This window comes from Protopterus annectens, chromosome 8.part0 (genome assembly GCF_019279795.1).
Source record: "Protopterus annectens isolate FY-2018-M chromosome 8.part0, PAN1.0, whole genome shotgun sequence".
NCBI lineage: Eukaryota > Metazoa > Chordata > Ceratodontiformes > Protopteridae > Protopterus > Protopterus annectens.
This window is the reverse complement of record NC_056741.1, coordinates 391,210,941-391,224,152: the sequence shown is the minus strand read 5'-3', so window position 1 is coordinate 391,224,152 and position 13,212 is coordinate 391,210,941.

The following is a 13,212-nucleotide window of genomic DNA, read 5'->3' as shown; positions in this document are numbered from 1 at the left end:
AAGCCATAAATGATTACCAGAGTTCTGGCAGGTGATTTTTCTACTTTTCTCATCAGAGGTGCCTGGTCACGAGGATATTCTCGAAAGAGTGGTGAGAAGCTCTCGCCATCATTTTATATTTTTATAAGAATGTGGATCTCCCCCCAAATGCTTTGTGGATTACAAATAACTGGGATCCATATGAACTTCAACTTGGGCCCCATCATGCCAGCAGCAAGACTGTAAGTAGTCACTGGCCAGTGAACAGGGTATAATAGAGTGTTTCATAGTTAGTCTGCTTAGAATTGATCAAGGGGGTTGAGGGAGTTAGTACTGCTCAATGGCATTGCATTTTCTCATATTTGTATTGTTCATTATAAATCTTCATTGTTCAATGACACTGCATTTTGCTCGTGTTAGTACTGCTGCCTTCAAGAATTTTGCTGCTCAATGACACTGCATTTTCTCATATCTGTGTTGTTGTATTATAACTCTTTTATTGCTTAATGACATTGCATTTTTTCCCGCGTTTGTAATCCTGCATTATAAAGCTTTACTGTTCATTGATATTGCCTTCTTTAAGCATGTTTGAATGTCAAGACCTTTTTTGTTGAGTTCTGGGGAAGAGGGTGAATGTATGTTTTCACTGCATGCACATCTCACTTTGCCTTATTGCTAACTAGTGCCCTTTTAAACTAGATGTGTCATGTAGAAAAAATCTGTCATTCTTGCCACCTTGGTGTGTTGGGCCTATAAGAGGTGTCACCAGAGTCAGGTAGGAAGGAACCCATATCTACTTCAGCTACACCTGCGGGTGCGCTACATTCAAATTCAACTGAACCATACAAGCACTTTCATTTCAAAGTTAGAGTACTGTCACAGATTGTGCACACAAAGCAAAATCTGTCAACAGATGGGACAACTATTTCTGGCACAATTCGATGGCATTATGATTCAGTAAATACTCTGCACAACAAAAGAAGAAAATTATGGAAATATTGCAAAATAAAAGAATGCCAAAAAGCAAAGTCACAACACAAGTGAAGGCAAAATGGCCACCATTCTTCTAAGTACAGTTGGAAATATGGGACCTTTTCAAATTTAAACCATTTCCTCAATATAGAGATGCCAAATAATTTGCTATGGTTTCCATCTTGCAGCTCACGCCACCAGTATTTTTGATATTACAGGGTAAATTGGCAAAAAACTGAAAGCAGTGGGTGAAGTAATTCAATCTGTGCTTCATGTTCAGCAAAGAAAAGTAAACAGTTGCAATTTGCAACTTTCCTTCACTTGGCTGAGAAGATGCAAATAAGGTTACTTATTGTGAACCTAAAAAGAATGAGCCATATGCTCACCATTTATTTTTCATTAGAAACAAGGTTCACACGATCCTACTGATACACATGTGATAGAATAAAGGCGTAGAGCCAATGACTGAGTTTTATGAGCTGCATAGTTCATTTCTCAGAGATCAAATTTTCTGTGTCATTAAAATTGACAAAAGGAAGCAAACTGTTCTCAGAATCTGAATTAATGACAGAGTAACCTGCACATCTAAGAACAGCAGCAGAGTTAACCAGTATTTTGAAGAAAGAGCTCGCTAAAGATTTAGATGTGTGTAAAGGTAAAATTTAGTGCACATTTTTTGGTGTGGGACGCAACAGTACCATCAAGACAGAGTACAAAATAAGAATTACTTCAAGAAGTATGGCAGCACTGAAAGGTAATATTGGGCATAAGTCTGGTGATATAGTTATAGGTTCATAGGTAGGTACTAGGCTATCTGCCCAAAAGCATTTATAAGCCTAGCTGGAATGTACTGGCTTTCACCGCACCCTTAGATTAGTCCCTTGTGCCTCTGTACAGCACAGAGGCACTGAAGTGATCCCCAGGGTAAACTTTTTGTTTCCCATCCACTCGTCAAGGTTTCTCTTGAAGAGTGTTAGTGAGGAGCTCTGCCTAATGTAGATTGGAATCTTCTTCCAGAGCATGGGAAGTCTCTGGGACAGGAATCTATCCCTCCAGGACATCCTATTTATTGTTGTGGTGAGGTTTAGATACCTAGAGCGTGTGGCTCGAGGGGATATGGTTTTCTTTAGGTGGAGCATGTCCATCAATTCTGGGTTGGACATGGCCTTGTATGTCGGGCAGAGATCACCTCTGAGTAGGCGGTATGCAACCGAGTACAGCTGTAGTTTCTTCAGTCGAGCTGCATAGGGCATCTGTTTTAGGCCAGTGATCCTCTTGGTGAGGTACTTCTGTGGTCTTTCCAGCTTTTGCAGGTGTCTTGTAAGGTACGTCCCAAATGGGGTACTGTACTCCATGATGGGTCTAATAAGTGATGCGTAGAGGGGCACAATGACCTCTTTTGATTTGGATGCAAACCCTTTTGTGATTAGGTCGGCCAATAGAAGGATTTTCTAACCACTTTGGCAATGTCATTATCAAAGGAGAGATTACTATCTAATTGGGTCCCCAGATCCCTTATTATGTCCGCATTTAGGGGGCTACCACCTATGTGGTAGTTTGTGGGAACTTTGTTTTTTTCCAAAGGGGATGACTATGCACTTTTTGGCATTTAGCTTGAGGCCATGGTTTTGACACCAGGTATCTGTCTCAGTGAGACCCTTTTGGAGGATGTCTGTGTCAGCCAGAGAGTCAAGTATAGCCCCTAGTTTGCAGTCGTCTGCGAACCTGGTCAGCCATAGTTCTCTTTGCTTGCCTGTACCTCTGAGAAGTATATGCCGAACAGGAGGGGTCCTAGGACTGAGCCCTGGGGAACGCCACTTGTAACTGTTTTAGAGTCAGACCTAGCTCCCACAACTCTTACCATGTGGATTCTGTCCGTGAGGCAGTTGGCAACCCATCTCATGACGTAGGGGTTTATGTTCAGGCTGGTGAGCTTGTCTATAATACCAGAATGGGGAATGGTGTCGAAGGCCTTTGTGAGGTCTAGGTAGGCTGTGTGGACCACCTTTCCCTCGTCTACAGCCTTGGTAACTGTCTCAAAGAAGTCAACCAGGTTTAGGAGGCATGATCTGCCCTTAGCAAAGCCGAACTGGGTAGGGTCCAGTGTTTGGAGGTTCCCAATGTCTCTGTTAATGAGATCCATGATGATGCGCTCCATAGCCTTGCAGACCAAGCTAGTCAGGCTTATAGGACAATAGTTCCTGGGGTATGTTGTGGCTCCACCTTTGTGGAGCAGAATAACCATTGCTGTGCGCCACTCTATGGGCACATAGCCTGTGGAGAGGCTGAATTTGAACAGCGTGTTTAGGTGAAGGGTTAGTTCGTCTTTGAGCTCATGGAGGATGCAGCCTGGGATCCCACTGATGCTGTGTTTTTGGCTTTGGAGAGGGCTGTTTTAACCTGAGTGTCTGTGATTTCAGGGGCACTACATTCTTCTGGTATGGTTATGGGCCCTTTTGGGGGTGAGGGGGGGGGTGAAGTTTGCACTGAATCTGTCTGCCAGGATGTTGGCGATATTGGTCGGTTCAGTGAATTTTGTGCCATTCTGCACTTGCCACTTAGATTCTTGACATAGCTAAAGAATGTTTTGTGGTTATCTTTGGAGTCATTGGCAATTTTTCTTTCGAAGCTAGCCTTGGATGATTTTATGAGGGATCCTAGTTTCTTGCTGATACTGATCAGGGATGTCTTCCCTTCTTGTGATTTTACTCTTTTCTGTACTAGTTTCCTCCTTCTATTGTACAGCTTGTTTATGGCAGGGGTTCACCAGACTGGTTTCCTTTTCTTGGAGGAATGTGTCTTGCTTTTGCTTGGGATAGCGCAAACCATGCATTCTTGTAGGTGTTCATAGAGTGCATTAGTAAAGGATTTTCCAGCTTGGGTAGTGTTATCCTTTAGCATGGGGGCTTTAAAACTTTCCACCTCAGTCTTAAGTAACAAAGTTTCCTTTTGAAAAGTTTTTCACGGTGGTTTCTTTGACCGGGGGTGGGGGTGGAATGTGGATATCCAGAGTGATTAGTTTACGGTCAGCTCTAACCAGGGAGGGGTTGACCTCCGGTGTGGAACACCGGTCGCCCATGTTGGTGATGACCAGGTCCAATATGTTGTCACTTCTGGTGGGGGTGTTGACCAGTTGATCCAGGGCATTTGAGTTTATAAATTCTAGGAAATGTTGGGCAAGGGAATTAGTACTTGAGTAGTTCTTCCAGTTAATGTTTGGGTAATAGAAATCACACAATATCAGGGTATTTGGTAGGACCTTTATATTTCCCAGTGTTTCCAGAAATGTGAAATGGGGGTCCTGGGACATGGTGGGTGATCTGTAGCAAGATACAATTTGAATTGCAGTTTTGCCAGCTGTTAGTTGCACATGGATGATCTCTGAAGCATCGTGCTGTGCCACTAACCTAGAAGTGTGGGTATCCTTGATGAATATGGATTTGCCCCCACCTTTTTTATTTTGATCTGGGTTTTGTGGCCGAAATGTATGGTATGAGTTGTAGCTTGGTAGTACTGGGGTGCTTTCTGGAGCCTTAAACTAGGTTTGTGTTACTGCACATATATCGATTTTCTCATACTGAGGAGTGTCTCGAGTGCAAGCATTTTGAGGTTTAGACTTTTGGCACTGAGTAGCATTACCCTCAGTTTTTTGTTACTTGTGCTATTTACGGTGGTGGGTTTGTCTTTTGAACTTTGCCTACAAAAGGCACTATGGGGGTGGTAAGAGCCTTGGCCAGTATTCGAAAACCTAAGGGTGCAAGGTGCGAGGTGCAAGCCATCTCTAGTAAAGCAGCGTAGCTTGTCAAGCATGTCATCCCAGGCTGACAGACACTGGATCCCCTTTGAATGACACCAGAAGCTTAGCCATCCCTTTGAATGACACCAGAAGCTTAGCCAATTGTTGAAAATTATAATTTTTTCTTTATGCACTCAGCTCGGCAACCATTATTTCATTCCAGATGTTGCTCAGCTCAGCAACCATTATTTCATTCCAGATGTTGCTAATAGCACTACAAGATGCCACATCCAGCATTTAACAGAAAAGGAAGGAAGCAAGAAAAACCTCACCATTTCTTTTAAGTACGGAAGTCAAGAAAAAAGTGACAGAAAGTATTTTACAAGAGACTGATCAAATGAAAGTAATGAATGTGTAGTTAATGACTTCAACAATTCCCTGAATGACCATATAAGGCAGAAAATTAAGTGTGAATGCATTTGGTATGTGGTTTGACAGTATATGCACTTGAACTATTAAGCCACTGGACACACTAAACCATCAGTGCTGTCAATGTAAAAACCACTAGACTAACAAGTCGGACTGCTACCTAAGGCAGGGAGGAATGGTTGCCCAGGGCACAAGCTGTTGAGGAGTTCAAAGCACAGCACATGCAGTTGAATTCATTCTTTGTGAGTCTGTAACTGTGTGAATTCCTTTTGCTACAACTGAGAAGAGTAGAGTAGAGGACTTTTTTTTTTTTTTGGTCTTGAATTTTGGGCTCCTGAAAAGCCATTCTGGGAGACAGGCTTGGGCGATAGTTTTGGTAGCTACGTTTCTGTAAAACTCTTATTGTAAATATAACATTTCAGGGCTTGAAATACTTAATGTCAGAGTAAGAAATTTCACTATTGGCCTATCTATACTGGTTGTAAACTCAAAACACTGATTCAGACTGAGGTGTGTTGTAAGCATAAAGCAGACTTCAATTTATTGTTTTAAGTTATATAAGTAAAACAATATGATAAGATCTGATTTTGAAGAAATGGACATGATAAAGCTCATATCAAAGATACTGAAATTCTTTCCCCTGGCTACCAAATCCTATGGAATGACAGACCTAACAAGAAAGGAGGAGGGGTAGCCATAATTTACTCCTCTTCTCTAACAGTCATTCCATACACTAACCCCATTCCTAAATTCTCTCTTGCTGATCTATCCCTAGCCTTCCTAAAAATCAACAAACATAAATCTTAATGTATAGCTGCCATCTACATTCCCCCTGGTGATCACATCCCCATCCTCGAAGACATTCTCTCATGGTTCTCTTCCAACAGCAAAAAGGAAACATTCAGCTTGGCAATGTAAACATCAACTGGGCCACCATCGCCTCACAATCTAGCCAAAGAATTAATCTCTAACTTCTCCCAGCTAATAAACTACCCTACCAGACACAGTAAAGACGGCTCCTCTGGCACTACACTAGATTGGATCTTTAGCAACTCATTACAACCTAATCTCCAAACACTGAAATTACACCTGATCCCCTTAGTGACAACCTATCAGCCTATGTCCTCCTGTGTGCCTCTTCTGTTTAAATAAAGCATCAATGCATTCAAACTCGTAATCTCACCAACTTCAATCCATAGACATTATCCGACTGTCTGAAAAAAAAACGAATTGGCTCCCTTAAAGATTCTGTGTCTGGACAATGCAACTAATTACTTCAACTTACTAAACAGCCTAGCCCCTGTTAGAACAAAAATAATAAAAGCCAACCATTCCCTGGCTATCCAAAGAATCCAGAAAACTAATACACCTCAGAGATAAATGTCGGAAGCAATACCAAAAAAATAACTTAACAAACTCTCTAATCGAATTCGACCAACTCCGTAACTCAGTGAAAAAACTAATAACTAAAGACTGTTACAACTTATTACTCCACACTCCAATCAGAACATAATTCTAACCCCAAAAAGTTCTGAAATTGCATTTTCTCCCTTCTAAACCCTGGTAGAAAAGACAATCTATGCCCTAACCCAAACTCTCCAGACCATGAAATTGCATCTAATTTCAACATGTTTTTTGTTGACTGCATAGCCAAACTAACTGCAAACTTTCCAATCCTCCCTCCCTCTCATAGTCCCCCATCCACCACTTTTCCCTCTAACACTCCACCCTCCAGTCTTAAACCTATCCCCACCTGCAGCATAAAAAACTCCTCCTTAAACTAAAGCCTTGTTCCTGCACTCCTAATACTCTGCCGCCATCCTTCCTTAAGATGGCTGCAGACAGCACTGCCCTCCCCATTTCCATTCTTATCAGCAGGTCCATCCAAGAAGCCTATGTCCCCTCACTCAGGAAAAAATCTTTTGTCACCTCTCTCCACAAAGGTGACAATAATACAGACACTGCTAACATCTGTCCTATAGCTATTCTCTCACCTCTTTCTAAAATCGTCAAAAAATGCATTCATCTCCAACTCTTGCCATACCTAACACACAACCATCTTCGTATCCCAACACAACATGGTTTCAGGCCTGGCCACAGCACTACCACTGCTCTTCTGTCCTTCCTTGACACCATTAATTGTGCTTGTCACTCTGGGAAATTGTATCCACCTTTTACTTCGATCTCTCAAAAGCCTTTGACACTGTCTCACATCCTCTACTCTTATCTCAACTTTCCTCCCTCAGTTCCTCTCCTTCCTCCATAGCCTGGTTTACAAGCTGTCTCTGTAACAGACAACAAGTTGTTAAATGGAAAGATTCCACCTCATCCTTTCTCAACAATTTCTCTGGCATTCCCCCAAGGCTCTATTCTTGGCCCCTTACTTTTCAATAGTTTCATGAATACCTTTCGCAAGTCCATAGATAAAGCTATACTGATCCAGTATGCTGATGATGATTCCCGATCATCTGTACAGCAAACCCTACCTCTGAACTCCTAAAAAAAAACCAAAAAGCCTTCCCCAATACTGAAACTTGGAAGCTATACAACCATCTCACTCTCAGTGCTAACAAAACAAAAATCATGATATTCTTTCCTTCGAGAAATGTCACTATAGACAAAAGCTCCTTTAAAACAAAAAGCCATGATAACACTCTAATCAAAATTGTACCTCATACCAAACTACTTGGAGTCACCATTGATGAACATTTCAAATTCAATATCCACATTCAGAATTATATAAAAAAACACACAAAACTAGGTCTGCTGTACAGACAAAATCGCTATCTAACCGCTTCTACCAGACATACTCTACCCTCCTATTACCTGCTCCCCTCTCTTATGTATGGTGCTCCTCTACTTACTCATCTCCAGCTTAGCCTAAAGAACAAACTGGAAGCCTGCTATAACAAAGTCTATACATTTGCTACACGGTCCAAATACTCCACCCATCACTGCCATTCCATTCCCTCCACTCCCTAAAGTGTCTTGAGCTTGCTAATTACCTGAAATTCATACAACTCACCACTGCTCACAAACTCATATTCCAACCCTCCATCTGCCCCCGTCTTTCATTTATCTTAACCCCTTATCTCCCCAAATGTATTCTTAGATCTGAAAACCAAAACCTCCTTAAAATCTATAAACCCCTACGCCCCCGTGGCCAATTACTTCTAACACACTCCTTAGCTAAACTATGGAACCCCCCCCACACTGTATTCACAACCACACTAATTTCAAATCTCTGCTCCATTCTTACCTTACCTCAAACTGGGATTGCTCCTGCTCCCTTCCCACCTAAATTACACTGTCATCTCTTTCAAACCTCCCTTCAATCTCATCTACTATCACCTCTGATTACTAACATTATTGTTAGAACAAACACTAAACTTGTATAAACTATTTATGACTTGTACTTTTAATTATATTCTCTGTAATACCTTTTAATTTATCTATATTTTAAAATTTGTGTTTTTAAATGTATATTCCCTGAGTTTGTATTTGTATTTTAAATTGTATACTTATGTTTTTGTATACTGTATGTTCCATACTGTACTTATGTTATATTCTGTTAACTGGTTTTGGAGCTTTTCTCCCCAGGACTGCATTGAAAATGGGCTCTGCTTGGCCCAGTGGCCTTCCCCGGTCATCAAAATGGAAATAAATAAATAAAGCACCCTCGCAGTATGCATGTGATGCCCGTGCACTGGCCCACAATCAAGGAGTCTCAATCCTCACTACTAACACCAGTGAGGGGTGTCCATATAGGGAAAGGATAACAAATATACAAACAGTAAAGTACAATTTCCCTTAAGAACACATAGAAATCACAGTCAGTCTGGGGCTGGTTTTTCCTTTTCTCTCCAGATCCCCAATAAGACTCTTCACTGGCACAGCTATAGGGTTAAGATTCCAGCCGAATAGGCAAGCCAAAACGTCCAGTACCCTCTCTGTCCTACCAGTGTTTCTTGTCCCTGCCCAAGTAGCTGGCACACACACACACACACACACACACACACACACATACACTTTGAGATATGAGTTATATATAAACACACAGACACTCCTGAGGAAGGCTGGCACAGGTTCTCCAGCTATGCCCCCTTCTGCCAGGATTATAAGATAGTACTGACCTGCCACCACCTACTCCTATCAGCTACTAAAAAGGCCATTGCTAAAGGGTGTCCAATTATTACTGTGCAATATTATTATCCTAATAGGTATGGAAACAGATGATCCGCTGTGGTGACCCCTAACAGGAACAGTCGAAAGAAGATGATGATGATGATTATTATCCAAATAGGTAGCGTAGCCCAGGGCTAAAGCTATTGGAGTGGCTTTTTACAGTTTTACCAAAGATATGCAAATACTCTTAAGAGTTTAAATTATCTCTACACAAAACAGCCACAGTTGAAAGGTTTAAAAATATTTAATAATAAAAAACACAAGACAATACTTCTTACTACACGGTGCTAGTCAAGAGTTCTGAGATCACAGAGAAATGTTTAAAATAATACAGTAGAAAGGTTCTGACATCACAGAAAAACACTTAGTCTAATCTTCCTAATTCCTAGCTACTTCTAAGAGAAACACAGTTCTAAAATAAACTCACACAGGCAGAGTGCTGGCGAGTTGGATGTTCTCAAGACAAATGCTCAAATGCTCTCATTCTTTCTGTCTTTAAATTGATAACACAGTACCACTGATTCATTTCAGATTATATAATTTCTTTCTGGTTCGCACACTAACAGACTCTCAGAGATTAATAGCCTTTGATCTTGCACCTGGTCAGGAAGCCAAAATAATAACAGAAATTATACATGCAAATTCTAGCAATTAACTCTGGTCTCAAGACAACAGTAAGCATTCCTTCATCCAGACATATCGGCTCCTAGCCCTGAGATCAAAGACAGTCATGAAATGCTTGGCTTATAAGCTTTGTTACAGCATAATGCACTGCTGTTACATTTCTGCAGTTCCACATGTAACACCATTTTTTTTCCTATTTAAGAGAACAAGCCTGTTGCTTATGTTAATAATTACAGATGACAGAATTATCTACAAAATTCTATCTGGCTAGGCTGGCAGCCTTCACCTATCTTCACAATGCAAACAACAGGTTGCAATGCAACACATCAGGAAGATTCATAATCTTGCAATGAATGTAATCCATATGTTTTGGAAGCACATAATTCACATTTTCACAGAGTTGGCAATTTACAGTTTCATGCAATGCAGTCTGTTATGCTTCAAAATCTGCATCCAGTGTTTGGGGACTGTAGAGTGTAAACAATAACTTGAGATGAAATGCTCCTGCAATTTTTGAATGTGCTGACTTACCAGACTTGACAATTTAACTCATAACTTTACCTATTATAATGAGAATGATTCAGAGCTCAGTTGTGCAATCACCTTGGCAAAAAGCTCAACTAAAGGGTAAGTATTATCATGGCAATTCAACTAAGAACTGCCTACACTGAAACCTGGAGAGATTGCTGCAATACAGAATAAAGATAATAAACACAAGGAACGAAGGAAACTGCTGTGAAAGATCAAGAAAACACACTGAGGTCCTACACTTTTAACATAAAGGAAGGTCAGTAACATAAAGGAAGGTCAGGTTTTGAGATGCAATAAAAGGCATTTGAAAATGACAACAACCCAAAACAAAGTAGTGCATAGTTTCACTAGATAACCAAGAAGAAAATATGCAGCGAAAGAAGAAACTCACAGAGGGTCCTGGAAAAAAGACTTATTCAGTTGAACAACTGAAAATGTGTTTAATGATATTAAAAAAAAAAAAAACTTATGGTTAAAATAGAACAGAGTGCGTTCAAAAATGTAGTCCAAAAATTCAGTAACATTGTTTTAACTAAATTTTTGGATTGAAAGCACTCAATGTGACAGTCCACATATTAAAACAATGATGTGTTTGAGAAACTGTCAAAAAGAAATAGCTTGAGTCACTAAGTGTTGCAGCTGCCAAACCAAGACACTGTTCCTGATGTAAACACTTAATGCTGATTGCAACATTATCAGCCAGTACTCCATCTACACAAAACAGATGCAGTGACATTGCATCTAATACTGATGAAACAATGAATGTGACTATTGAACCTACTTTGACATCATCTGTTCTACTTCGGCTAGAAAAACATGCCAGCTTTGCAATCAGTATGGTAGAAAATTCAGCTAATACAGAAGTATTACCATGACATATCAGCTACGAACTAGCTATACTGAAACCTGGAGAGATTGTTAGAATCCAAAATCCAACAGATGCATGGAAAAACAGGAGACTGCTGTGACAGATCATAAAAACTCACCAAGGTCCTATATTGTCAACACAAAGGAAGGACAGAGTTTGGGATGCAGTAGAATGCACTTATACAGGGTGGATGTTCCACATTTTAAAACAACAATGTATTTGAAAAATCTACCAAAAAGAAATAGCTAAGCAAAGAATTGCCTGAATTGCCAAATTAAGAACTGTTCCTAAGATATACCCTCATCCTTACTATACCATTACCTCAGCCAATAATCCATCTACAAAAATGTTGTACTAATGCTGACTGCACACTAGATGTGATTGGTATACCTACTGTGACATTATCTGTTGCTGGCATGACAACTAGAAGCCTTGAGAAGAGAATTAATGAACAGGAGTATTCAATCAAAACTAAAGATAAGAAAATTGCATTCCGCCATTTGTTAGAAATATAAAAAGTTCTTCTTCTCTGTGTTACAGCTTGTTCCACAAGACTTAAGATAAGGTGACTTTAAAAGTAGAGTGTATACAAGGGAAGCTGGGGGGCGGAGCCTGAATGGCCAACTGTTAACAGCATTTTTGAGCTCCCTAAACTACATCAAATTACAGGAAATTAAATCATCTAATTTTTTTTTGAAAACAAGACAAAACTGTTACTAAACTACTAATCTAAGGATATATCAACTTTGAGGACTATATCTAAAAATTTTCCTGTCAAGATATTCTGCAGAAAATACTACATTGTGGAAATGAGCAACATAAGGAATTCTGACACTCTACTGAAGAAGGATATACAGCAGATGTCTTCCACACTTCAGGATATCTCCTTAAAAATGGACAAATTTACAGACAAACTTGAAAGTTTTAGAGAAAACTGTCAAAACCAAACTGACATCTTAAAAGAGATTCTTCCACAACAACAACAATCTAAAATAAGAGACATTGAAACATCACTTGCTGACATCGATGGAAGGCTCAAGGAAGAAGAGACTCAGGTTGAATTTCTTACCCAACAAAATAATTGGTTAACCAACAAACTGGACGACCTGGAAAACAGAGAAAGAAGAACTAATATAAGGATTTTTGGTCTCCCCGAAAAGGCTCAGGGTGAGCACATCATTTTATTCTTAAATGCTTGGCTTCCAGAATTACTTGATCTAAAGGAAGGCTTATCTAATGGTATCGAGAGAGCCTATAGAGCAATTGGGAAACCAATATCTTCTTCAGCTTCTGCTTCTCCCAGGTCTATAATTGTCAAATATCTTTCTTATCTGGACAAAGATCTTATTCTTAAGTCAGCTTGGAGGAAAAGTCCACTTACCTATAAGCAGCACCAGATAAGATTTGACAATGACTATTCTTCAACCGTTCTTGAGCAGAGGAAGAAAGCTTGGCCATTAGTAAGATTGGTAAAACAAAATAAAATAAAAACCCATCTCATATACCCAGCAAAAATCAGAATCTTTTATTCAAATGACTTAAAAACTTTCATCACTATAGAAGATGCCATCTCCTTCATCAAAAACAACAATAGAACCTCCATCCCTGAAGATATGGACTGGTCTAGTTCTTACACATTAAAAAGATCTCCTGAGAAAAATAACTGGTTAGAAGTAGGGAAAAAGAAACAGAAAACTGAAATTAAAAGTCATACTACTTAAAAATCTCTCAAAGTATCTACTAAACCTTGAGTTTATTCTTCTGAACAATGAGGAATAAAGTATGTATTCCTATATGTCTTTTTTTATTATAATATCATATATGATTTTATTAATAACTTGTGATATACATACAGTATTTCATAATTTCTAGATTTCTATATCTCTAA